Here is a 12914-nt window from a genome sequence, read left to right as displayed (position 1 = left end):
TATAGCAGATCTGGTTTCAGACACAGCCACTGTGAACTATGTGACAGAGTATGAATCCTCTTCTATATATTCCTGCTGTGTGATCTCACTCTTCATTTCTTCACGTCCCCCTTCTCTCTACAGTATCGCAACACCTCATTGATTCAACACAATTGACAAGAGAGCATGAAGGCAGAGGCTGACTCTCGGATTGGAACAGCTGGTTTTCTTGATGGCATCATGTCCCAAAGAGAGGTAAGGAATCACAAGAAAAGAGACTGCTTATTCTCAACAGCAAACAGCTCCACACCAGAGAAGAAAGCACAGCCCTGCTGACTGTGAGAAAAAGGCAGCAGTGGGATTTTGAATATATTTCACACTCCTTGACGGATCATGCCTAAAGATTTTTTGGAAAAGCAGAGCACAGAGGAAACCACGCTTCAAAGCCCAGCAATGTGCTCACAGGGTCTGTGAAAACTTTACAAATACCGTCCCCTGCTATACTGTCCGATGCTCACGTGCGGACCTACTGACACGACCAATTCCTCAATGGCCACACCCCACAACTACTACGCCCTGCTCCCATTAAGCTTTGGAATAAGCTCCAGTCAGTCATGCCACAGTTGGCTTAATGATAGATGGATAAGGGTGACCAGCAGGGACTGAAAAAGATGGTCAAAAGTCACTGACCCTGTAACCAAGCTCTGAACAAGGACTGCTAGAGACAACAGCCACCCACGTCACAGCCAACAACCACACTGAGTACCCACCCGTGAGCTGACAGATCTTGGGCTATTCCACTCAAACACCGTTGTCTGTCGCACTGGTCCTTGGACACAGGAGGGCAACATCGCAAAGCTTCCTCTTCCCCCATCTCAACCACTGCCCTGCCTGAACACACAGCAGCAAAACCAAGCTACCGAGGAACCGCCCACTGCCTGCTGAGCCGCAGGAGAAGGTGCTGAGGCCAGCAAGGATCAGCAGTTGCTCTGGTCCCCAGAGTTCAGGCTTCCCAAGCACGAAACATTTGACTGAACATCACAAAAAGAGATGCAGGAAGCAAGACTACAAGCTACCTTAAATCTATGAGCTCTTTTCTTTTTCCAGGTTGCTTATACCTAATATCGTATCTTTTACCTCATCTTAAATAAGAGAACATGCATTAAAGGATCCGGCTATTAACTTCTGAAAACTGGGCCCTCTCCATAGCCCTCTCTTGCAACAAGGGGTTTGCTTCCATTTCTCAAAAGCAAAGAAGGAAACTGACACTTGGACAGAGAAGGCATATTCCAAAGTACAATCCCTAAAGAAAAGGCTGCTCTCTTTCCTCCGTTCCTGCAGTGCCACCCTTGTTGAGTCTCTCCAATAAAGCCCATTACACCAATAAGCACAAGTCAGCCCCTCAAATATTTAGGCAAGTCAGAGTCCTCAAGTGGAAATGAGCAGTTTCACGAGCAGTAGAACTGAAGTTCACTTGGATTCCTCCAGATTCGTGTCTTGCAGTTAAGTTCCTCTGTGACCAAACTGATGTCTAATAAAGGGGGAGTCAATATCATTCCACCCCATACAAGCACCGCTGGGGTCCCTTCCCTCCACCTAATTGCCTGCTTTCACAAGATATACAGGAACTTATTACTTCAGAGCCTTTGTGCCTTCTGAAGAACATCACCACAACTCGCCAGCAGGTTCAGAGGAAGCGCAGGCTGGGACAGAAACCACGCTCACAGATGCATAACATGGTTACACAAGTCCTGTGTCCTTAACCAGGGTAAAACTGCCGACACGGCGGGGGGAGCCATACATTTAGCGGAAGTGCTGGCACATTAAACCCAGAGCAGTGTTACCCGTGGCACCTGAGCAGGCTCTGCCCTGTTCTCCAGGGGCTGCTCTGTATACAGCAACGCTTCTGACCTTCCAACATCTGTTCAGTTTTTATACAAAAGTAAGCCAGGGCCCTGTAAGGCAGTACAACATATCTTTGTTGACATTTCAGTCCCTGAGAGAGCCGCTCTCCTTTGGCTTTGTGTCAGCCACCTTTGGCTACGTCAGAAAACAGTGCATAGCCTATTCTCTCAAGCAAAGCTGTTTGCCTGTGCAAAGGTTCCCAGCAAAAGACACGAGGCGGCAGCTGGGGAAAGGAGCTCTAGGATCACTGCACACAATCTCACCTTTTATTATTTATCCCCATTTACTGAGCACAGCCTGGCTCTAATCCATCAGTGCAAGCAACCTGCTAATATACCTGCGTGACAGGAGAGAGACTTTCCTGCATACTATGGGGCTCTACTACAGTCAATGTCAAGACTCAGCAAAACAAGAAGGCACTAGGAACTCTCACACAGCCTGGGTGCAACAACCATCCTCTTGCTCATCTCCACCAGCATTCATCCAATACTGGATTAAATAAGGAACTTGAGAGCATTCTGTTGTCTCAAGTTCATGCCACAGCTTTGTGTGCCCATACCCCCTGCAAAAGCACAAACTAGAACAAAGTATGACTTTCATGTTTAATAGCTTCCAAAGCGCTTGCTCTTCGTGAACAAAGTGGCATCCCATGTGCCTCAGACATTTGGTAAAGGCTGGAAAGAGAGGAATTCATTAGAACATTACACTCTGTCTGTCCTCAGCAATGAATCTGCTTCTGCTCCTGAGAGGTCAATCTGGAGTCTGTACAGATCCTTCAAGGTTGGGTCTGGCAGAACAATAGGGTGGTCACTAGCATAGAACAGGCTCTCCACAAAAACTTTCCCAGTGCACTCCAGCCCTATCACAGTGCCCTCATCATGTCAGCTCAACATACATACAGCTGGGAAGAACCCTACCTAGATCACAGCATTCAATATATTTTTCAATGGCTGTCTACTTCTACAAGACTTGATTTCCTGAGCCTCAAAATACTCCTGAATGCACTTAGGCTTGGTACTAAAAGACAAAATACAACTCTGATGTGCCACAGGAAGTTAAACAGTATTTCCAGCATCCTAGCACCCAGAAATATAGAGCTTGTTAAAGATGATAATCCGAAGTAGGCCACCTTCAGCACTACTGAAGACAAAAGCTCTGAACTGTTCCTGCTGATAAGGTCTGAGGGAAGCTCTTGTGTTCAAACTCAGAAATTGGTGGACACCTGAATCCACGAGAAGACGCAGTAGTCGTGTGTCAGAGAGCCCAGAGGGTCATTAGAAGTACCCATACAATTTACCAACATACTGTGTTTAGCTGCAGCCAGTGCCTCAAAAGAAGTACACATTTTGCATCAGAAGTGCTCAAACATGGAATTAAGATGGCATTGAGATGGGGCAAACAAACAGTAATTCAGTCTCCTTCCAGTTCCTTTGCAGAGATCAACAAGTCTCCATATCATATCTACAACCTGAAATTCTTCTGTTCTGTCAAAGAACTTCTTTCATAAAGTTATCAAGTACATAACTGAAACAGAGTATATTACTTGCCCTGCTGCCTCACCTAGAAGACAAAAACCTCAATTCTTTGATATTTAGACACTTTCTGATTTTTTTAATCTTATGCCAATATACTCCTCTAAGTCACACAGTCCTTGCTGAAGTTTGTACCACAAAGGTGTGTTTACTTATACTTTTCTTCTGAGCCTCTCTCTGCTCCTGAAGCATGCACATAATCACTTTGCCAACCATCGTTTTAATCCTTGATTCAAAGGCCTACAGTCCTATCAGCAAAGGGACTCTTGAAGAAAAGTGTCTTTTAAAGAGCTGCAGTGCAGAGACTCATCAGTAGCTGGGCACTGCCTGTCTGACGCCCAACAGGCAGCCACACAGCACCCACAAACCAGTTCAGTCCAGTGTCACTTACCTATTTCCGTGATAGTCAAGAGATCGCTACATAGAAAAACCACAAGAACAGAAAGAAGGTGCTGTTAATACAACATCTACAGAAGAAATGTATGTCCTAGACAGAAATTTAATTGCTTAAGTAGCTGGGCTGGGGCTCTGCACAGTACTAAAGAGAATAAACTCAGAACAACTGCAAATCACGAGTAGGAAATATCATTCAGAAAATAAGACAAATGTAAAAGTTTTACAGCAGTCTGGTCTGAATGAAAGGGGAAAAAATGTTGCAGCTGCTATCAGCTCACAAATTTTTAAGCTTGCTTTTTGTTCGGTTATCTGATTTCCTGAGGATATATATTGTGAATGAAACTTCAAACAAGCAGAAAGGAGATCTGAAGATCCAGGAGTTTGTACAGTGCAAGCGACTGTAACGGGAAGGTACAAGCTCAGAGCCGGCAGAAGGACACTGCCACCTGCCAAAGGCTTGCATGACCTGGGTAAGTGGGTGCTGCCTGCAGCTTTTAAGACGGTGTCCACAGCATATAAATCATCAGAACACTTGAAATCACCTTCACCAGCAAATGCAAAGAGGAATCCAGAGAACAGGTAAATGAAGAAAAACATTCTCCATTTCCATATGAAACACTTGGGTCAGGACTGAAGTACACACTCCACAGAGGAAGCTGGAATGATCACTGTGTGCACTTCAATTTGTTCAGGAGGGAAAAAAAATAAACAAATCTCATTATCTTCCTTAACCAATGTTAAATTCATTCTGAGAAGGGAACTAGGTACCTGCAAAGACACAAAAATACTTCAGATGCAGTGGTGATTGTCCAGAGCTCCCAGTACCCCAATAAAAGAACAGCGTAATAATGCTTTACTAATAGACTGAACCAAGTAACCCTTAGCTTTCCGTTACACAGATCAATGAAGTAACCCAACAGACCAGCTGCTTAGAAAAATAAACCCGGTCCCTTGTGAGCAGCAAATGCAGGCTGAGAAACCGAGCAGGAGAGAGTGCAGAGGCAGATGGGTAGAGGTAATCAGAAGGGACAGAAAGATAAGCAGGCAGAGGGCAAGCAGAGAGCTTGAAGGACAGAGGCAGAAGAGCTGAGATTTTACAGGGTACAGATATTTGAAAAGTTAAATCAACAGCTTTCCAATAGCATTATTTTTAAAATTATTCCCCCTAATATATGCAGGGAACCAGCTGCTTGTAAAATGACCTTTAAACTCTACCAACCATACCTTATTAGACTAATTCCAAGCTGGAGGTTGGCTGATCCTGAAATCCATTTATACAGGACAAACAGGCATTCAGCAGGGACAAAGAGTGAACACATTGTCAAAATAATTCTGCCTGCATTTCTGGATATACTTTCAGGCAGCACACTTTTCCAACTTCAGAAACAAGATACACGAGCCATTGCATCACCATCCCAACTCAAGGCTCCGCTACCTGCTTCCCTCACATTACAAAGGTGACAAACTAATTATAACAAATGTTGGCTTTCTGGACAGCTTTTTTGAATGCAGAGGTCTTTAAGAGCCTTTCACCAACTCTTAAAGGCCCCAAACAAAGGTCTCTAACAAAAAAAAAATGTTAAAACCAAAAGAAAGTTTATTGCTAGCAGACGAAAGCATCAGCAGCAGAGCTAACTCCAGCACTATATTCAGATCACTGTCACATGCTGTCTTCAACACGTCTTGTTCTATATTTGAAGCACTGGTGTCCAGGAAGGCTACTTAACCTGGCTTGAGAAGGTCTGGCTAGGACTGATAACTTTAAATTGCTTTGGAAGCACCACAAGTATGCTAGGAAATATCTCCACACAAGCAGGCCTGTTGGGCAGACAGACAGTGCCACAGAGGCGTGAAAACCACAAACAATGCAGGCATGATGCAGAAAGAAATCTCCCCACAAAGTTTAGATTTTGTAACAGATGAATGCTCCACAGTCTTGGACAGAGAGGCTCTGTGGAGAGAACAAACCCTAGCAAGCAGCATCAGGGCAACTTCCGCAAGCTTTCTCCTCCAACATGCCATAGCTCTGATGAGAAAGGAAGGGCTCGTCCATCATTCGTTAACTTCCCAAGTTATCTCTGGCACAGCAAAGAAGGGCTACTTACAGCAGTCTTGCTTGCTTGGTAGCAACTCTTCCGCTGGATTGGGACCAATGCCACCAGAATAACTCCTGAACATGCTATCTACACAGACACATTCAGCTGGTTTTAAATCCTATTAGCCCTCAAGGTATTCAGCCCCAAGACCTGCTAACAGAAACAGCTGATGGATGGCGTGTGGAAACAACAAACTGCATGTAGCAGGAAACCACCCTGTGCAGAACAACCAACAAGGAGCATAACAAATCTTTGGTTTCTCCAGTTTGTCATGAAGACTTTGGCATCACTGATGTAATTTCCCAAGTTACAGCCAAGTTGTCAGAGAATGGATCTAACATTAGCACAGAAGTTATGGAAGTCAGGGCTATTTTGGAACTTCTTGGGAGTCTGAAGGCATTTGACCACTGACCTTGTGCTTCTAACCAGCAGCTGCTATTGACAGCAATTCTTGTGGATCTGTTTCAATCTAACTTCAGCAGCAAAACATATAGTTTAAAAATTGGAAATCAACATCTTTCTGTCCAAGACTGCTTGGTCATCAATCTCCTAGAATTAATTTGAGTAAGAATTTCCACTTCCAACTTGCCAACACAGTGCTACAAATCTTTTGTGAAAAAAATCTGGCATTAAAACAGCATGATGTATCACAACACTCTCACCCTCGAGCAACTACTTCCCATACTAGACAAACCCAGCTGAATACAGCCTACAGTTCTCAGGAAAACACTGCCTAACACGCTATACAGGGAGCACAGAACTAGAGAAACCTGTTAGATACAGTAGATCCAAGTAGGTCTCATTCATTTAAGCCAAAATATAAATATTTTTTAAAAGAGAGAGAGAAAAAAAACAATACATCGCAAACATATTCCTTTCCTGATAGTGCTTGGCCCTAGTTTGCTTCACATTTTGATACCCAAATTCAAATGAGCCTTTTCAGATTCACCTACCGCATCACAGCATCAAATCAGCCATGACTTCTTGTTCCTGACTGGCTAGCTCTTGCAGTATTTTTATTATAGAAACATTTTTAGGCTGCTTTTAAACAGGTTCAGGCAAACCAAGTTTTACAACAAGAGCAACTGCAGCACAAACCACATTTTAGAAGTAACAAAATACCAAAGAGTTCAACTTCAGAAATTGTAATGGTATTCTGACGACTTCTCATCTTTTAACAAAGTTGCCTTCAAAACCATCTGTGAAATACGCATCTTTAGATTAACTTTACCTGTAAGTATATCTGAGATCAGAACCATCAAGTGAGAAATTAGACCCGAAGGCAATTCTGCCTCACTGTAACAATGTCAAAAACCAAACAAACAAGAACCAGAAAACCAAAAATAAATGCACAGACTGCACATTGAACTGTTAGACAACAGTTTGTTTTTGAGAAGAGAAATGGGGTCAGAAGTCCTCCTTCCAGAACAGGGAACAGATACAAGAATTTGAGAGGAAAAGTAGATGCAGGGTATCGACTATGTATATCTGGATGAGGAGCCTTGAAGCACAGACAAGTGAGCAGAAAAGTTTTAAGCTTATTTATGCTCATTTTCTTCAAAAACTACAAACTCCAGGAGGTGACATGTTTCGGTTTTATGTGGACTGCAAACAGCAGACTTGTTCGCATGGGTTAATAAGCGCTGACGACACACCAGGCTGTGGGGAACATCAGGGCTTCGTGAAGCGCCGAGATACAGAGCAAGTGAAGAACTTATGCCTCCAGTTTCATAAATACCGGGTGCAGGCAGCAGCCATCTCCATTTTAAGTAGGCCAGCATTTTACTCTGGGACACATCTCATATATTAAAATGGCGGTTTATGTCCTTTCCGGCAGCTTTATATTTTTAGTTTACCACTGATGAACTCTCGAGGATATGAAGTGTTGTGTAGAGACCCAAGACTCACCAGAACAAAGAACTGCTGCCTTAAAAAAATCAAAACAATAACTGTTTCCATCCTTTATAATTAGAAGCCAAATATGGATCCCTTTCACCTTTGCAAACAACAGGTCATGGTGTGCTTGGGTACAGTTAATCCACTGCTGCTCTCCTCCGTGTTTACGACTAAACAAACAGCAGCTGCCTGCAGCTCCAGCCTCTCCACCAACTCCCTTGTGGGGGCCATTTATTGAGTCATGAACTCTTCCGACAGCGTTATCACCACAGCATTTGCATAAATAAAGATCAGAAGAGAGAAAGATTTGAAAAAGAGAATTGACTTTATAGAGAAGAAAGCAAGAAAAACACTACACAGATATGTTTGCTTTGAGCAAGGACCTAACGATGAAAGGAGGGCTGAGGATGGCTGGGCATATCATCCTCCAGATATGAAACACACAGATTTATCTGGAACGACAAAGCTGAATTTCAGAAAGCTCAAACAGCCCTAAAGCCTTCCAAGTTAGATATATTGCATTTCAAGTAGCATCCCGTGTGACATTTATATCTCCCCCACGAGCCTTCATCAGCTAAGATCTACCTCTGCAGAATCCCAGGGGAGGAGAAATTCTGGCATTTCTCAAGCACAGGTATGGACCTCACTATACCTAGCCAAAACTTTTTGCCCCCACACACCGACTGCTAGCCTCCATCCCAATAAGTACACAAACCATCTAGAAAGCATTTTGCAATCCATCAGAATGGAAACATCTCTTTAACAAGAGCCTAATGATCCAGAATGATCAGCAATACCTGCAGTGCAGCCCATGGGATCCAACGCATCCCAAGGCTGTTTCTCTTAAGCAGAGATTTTCAGGTTGTGGAAACATCAGCTCCTAGCAGGCCACGCTTCAGCAGGATCCAAAATACTTGAGTGAAACGACTCCATCGGGACGGGACACTGCACAACTACCTGCAGCATCTTCTCAGCAATGCAGGCCATTGCCCACAGATTGGAGACAAACTTTGAGCAGAGTTGCAACGCCCTGCTGCGTGCGCCAAACGGAAACTGGGCTTCCACAGGGGTCCTTTGGAAAAGCAGGCACACTAAATTGACCACATTCCTCTTTATTACAGTCAAGAGCAAAGGAGAATGCAGTTGGCTCAAGGTTATGTTAACAGTCTACCTCCACCGAAATTCAGTCAATCAGTGTTTTGCAAGGGCTTGTTTGCACAGCAGAGTGACTCACCCTAAACGAGTGTGAATTTTCCCCGCGCTTCCATTACAAACCCAGAATGTTCACATACAGAGAAGCTGCTGTATCATAAACTCACTCACCAGTTTATTGCATTGCAATTTCCTTCCATAGACAAGCCCCAAAGCCTCGATAGAAGTAGGTTTACCTTTGTCTGTTATGAAAAGCAGACTCGTGAGAAGCTGGACGCAAAGTATGGAGAAAGAGTGCGGAATTATGAATGGCTCCTAGCTCAATGTACACAGCTCCTACCGACAAGGGAATACACGTGTCAGTGTGCAGCTCTTTATAGTCTGGTTTGGCCAGGAGCTAGAGCACAAAAATTTCACCTTGGTCCTTCTGTGAAAGACAAGCACATAGAGACAGTAAGAAAACACTTGGAAAGAAAGGGATACATGCTCTTTCCTAACAGACATTTTTCTGCACGCAGTCACAAGAAGCACATTCTGTTTGAAATCTCAAGTCACATTAATATACGGTCACCAGAGGCTGCATTTTTCAAGTGGCAGCTGGTCAGAGATTCCCTGGCATAACCACCAATTACATAACAAATTAACCAACTAAAATTCGATGGAAATCCAGATTTGCCTACTGGTATGAACAGGACATAAAGGAAGCAGAATGGCTCACAAATATTCTGAAAAGCTTGCATGTGAGTGCATATTGGCAGGAAGAGGGAAGCAAGTCAGTAATAGGACTCATACTTAAAAAATAAAATCATTTGTTTTTTCCCTTCCACCTGGACTCAAAGTAAGAAATTACGCAGATTCCCAGTGCCCACTCTTCTTTTCCCTCCACACCCTCTTCTCATTGGCACGAGATAAAACCTTGGGGAAACAGCAGCAGCAATTTTCAATTCTCATTATGTAACGGCAGCAGTAGCTCTTGGTGAAACTTGCGGTCAATAAACTACAGGCAATTTTAAAAGACACAATGGGAACTGCCCCTCCCACAGCTGTCCCATTATCCCAGCTTTTATTAGATTTAAAGTCAGCAATTTTTATGCTGTAGCTGAAGTTCTGCAGAGCCATGAAAACAGACCACCAGAAAAGATAAAACACTCTTAAATTAAACAGGAGACATCACAGTAATATACTGCAAAGCCAGAGAGCTTCCACATAAGCAGAGCACAGGACGCAGCAAGCAACCCAGAGCCTAAGTGGGCTGATGCCGCTGCAGCGAGCCAATGGCGACGCAACCAAAACTTAACGTTCAGGATGGTATAAATGGCAAAGTCAGTGAGCAGGCTAGGGAGGGCAAGTTGAGAGCACACTAGCTACAAAGGTGGACAATCAGAGCAGGATGCTGCTCCCATAACTGAACACCCCACTGCAGGCATTAATTTTGGAATCCATGGTCTGGACGCGCCTCCCCAGAGGCAGAGAAATACTCCCTTGTGGATGGCAATTCAGCTGACCTATTTCAGAATCAGATGTGCCATGCTCTAATGGTGCCTGTTTCTCTCCCTTGACCTCAGAAGAAGCCTTGATAGCCAGAAAACATACAAACAGGTAATGTCAGTTATAGCCCTACCATGCACTGCAATACAGTAACCTGTTCCATAAGAGGGCCTGCACAGGAAATGAGCAGAAAATAAATTTCAAAACTCATTAAATGCTTACCTGATCCATTTGTCCACGGGGCAGAAGTATCTGAGGGTGTACCTCAGCTCCCAGCTCAGAGATGTGCACAGCAATAGGCAAAGGGAAATGGGTGCCCAAAGGAACAGTCTCAAACACACACAGTAAGGGGGAAGATGTGAAGAATTACTCTCATCCACTGTAATTTTCAGTCTAGAAATCTAGAGCTTGCTTTCTCTGAGTCTAATGTATACCATGCCCTGGAGACATTTTTACCAGCCATCAAAAAGAACTTGCAGAGAACCAGATGCTTCATTAAAGAATATTCACCAAGCCTTATAAAATCTTTAGTAAAAAGCAGAAGAACAAATCACCAGTGTGCAAGTGAGCTGAAGTCACATCCAGCTTTGATTACAACAGCCTCCTGTACTGGAAAACAAATTGTGTCAAAAAGAAAAAAAAAAAAAAAAAAAAAAAAAAAAGGGAAGAAAACCACCCAAGGAATCAAGAGATTCTGGCCTCTCTTTCCCACGTTCCTCCAACCTGAATTTCCTGAATGAGGAATGCGTGAGACAAAGCCATTTGGTAGAAGATGCTAATTTAAACTCAAAGAAAAATAACAGCTTAAAAGGGGAAGGGAGGAGGGAGTTTTAGCCTTCATGAAAAAACACAACAGCTTGCGATTGCTACATATATCTCAGGAGTCAGAGGACTCCAGAAGAGCAGTGAGGCAAATTGTCAGGGCTTGAGCTGTCCCGGGACAAAGGAAACTACAGAAGATGTACTGCTTTAAACAAGTTTCACTTGAATTTGTACTTGCAGAACCCTCTAGTGCCTATAATCTAGCTGTAAGGTTTTGTTATCTATTCCTTAGTCTCTCTCACCCCTTCTTAAAACACAGCAAGGAGATTTTCTGCCACATTGTCATCATCCACAGCAAATTTATGTCCTATACACTGCTCCTTCCAGGAGGTTTCTATAACACTGGGGAAAAAAAGTTCACTGAGCACTCTGGGAACCAAGACGACCCCCAATTTTTGGTTTATAAAGAGAACCTACCAAAAACCCCCCATCACTATATAAATCCAAAAAGATCCAAGTTAATAGGATCTTTCACTGCCCTCTGCTGTTACCAGTCATTTAGCTTCCAATTTACTCTTTAATAACGTCGGGCTGGGGCTAAGGGCTGGCAGCGTCCCAGCCCCTTTCTCAGGCAGGTTGGAGCCGCAGCTTGCAAATATGCTGAAGTTTAATGCAATCTGTCTTCTTTGGTAATCACATTCCGCCTGCAACTGCATGCAATAAAGATGTATTGGTAAATGCATTTGCTAAAGATATACTCCACTGAAAAGGCTACAAGCCTGATTTACAGGAGGCAAGGAGGAAGCATCAGGTATCGGAGGCTGGCAATAGATGTGCCATCGCTCTGCGCACAGCAACAGAGGGCACGGATTGTGCAGCAGCAGCACAGGCACCGCTTTACTTTAAAGCTGAGAAAGAAAAAGAAACCACACGTTTTGGGAGCTGGGGACTTTAAAGATATCAGAGAAAAGCCCTTTCCCTGGCAGCTTTAACCTTGCTGATTTGCAGACATACAAAGACCTTCTTTGTAAACAGGAAGGAAAAAAATTCCACTAGGACTAGCAACAACATTTGGTCTAATATATCCTGACAATTTTCCCATCTCCTTCTGTTGGGCTTCTTCTGGGAGCCGGCTGGCAGCTTGTTTCATGTTATACTTAAATCAGGCATACAGCTTCCCCTCACAATGCTAATGCGACAGAGAAACACCGCTTCTACGAAATCTCCCTTTCTCTCCCACCCTTTGCATTAGTAATCCCATGAGAGGAGTCTCAGTTTTCTATTCCCAGATGGCTCCATCCTTTTCCCCAAATCCACCTCACTACAGTCTCAGCTCCTTCTGGAGAATTTTCTACCTCTTGGGAAAAAAAAACCAAACAAAAACAAAAGCAAAAAAAACCCACAAACCACCACCACCAACAACAAAAAAACATCACCAGCATCTTTTATGCTCCTGACATCCCAAGCAGCAATTTATGTCTTACCACTCACTTTTCCCAAGACCATATCCTAGTTGTAATGTCCAAACACTTCATTTTTCCTTTCTTCTTCACTTGTTTCAACAGCCAGAAATTCTTCCAAGGTACTGCGCAGTCACTGTCCTAAGGCATCAACAGAACCTACCAGGGCTCTGCACCACTTAATGAAGAGCCATAAAGCTTGCACCCGCTCCCACAAGACAAGCAGCTTTTAGGAGAGTGCAATTTTC

The 12914-nt window shown here is 43.7% G+C and overlaps 1 protein-coding gene across 5 annotated transcripts in view; it reads right to left on the bottom strand.

Moving 5' to 3' along the window:
* CHCHD6 (coiled-coil-helix-coiled-coil-helix domain containing 6) overlaps positions 1-12914 on the bottom strand; it is a 114162-nt gene that overhangs the window by 24641 nt on the left and 76607 nt on the right. The gene's annotated exons all lie outside the window — the stretch shown is intronic.

This window comes from Chlamydotis macqueenii, chromosome 10 (genome assembly GCF_036417535.1).
Source record: "Chlamydotis macqueenii isolate bChlMac1 chromosome 10, bChlMac1.mat, whole genome shotgun sequence".
Lineage (NCBI taxonomy): Eukaryota > Metazoa > Chordata > Aves > Otidiformes > Otididae > Chlamydotis > Chlamydotis macqueenii.
Note: the sequence above shows the minus strand (reverse complement) of the source record. Positions and strands in the feature narration are given on the sequence as shown.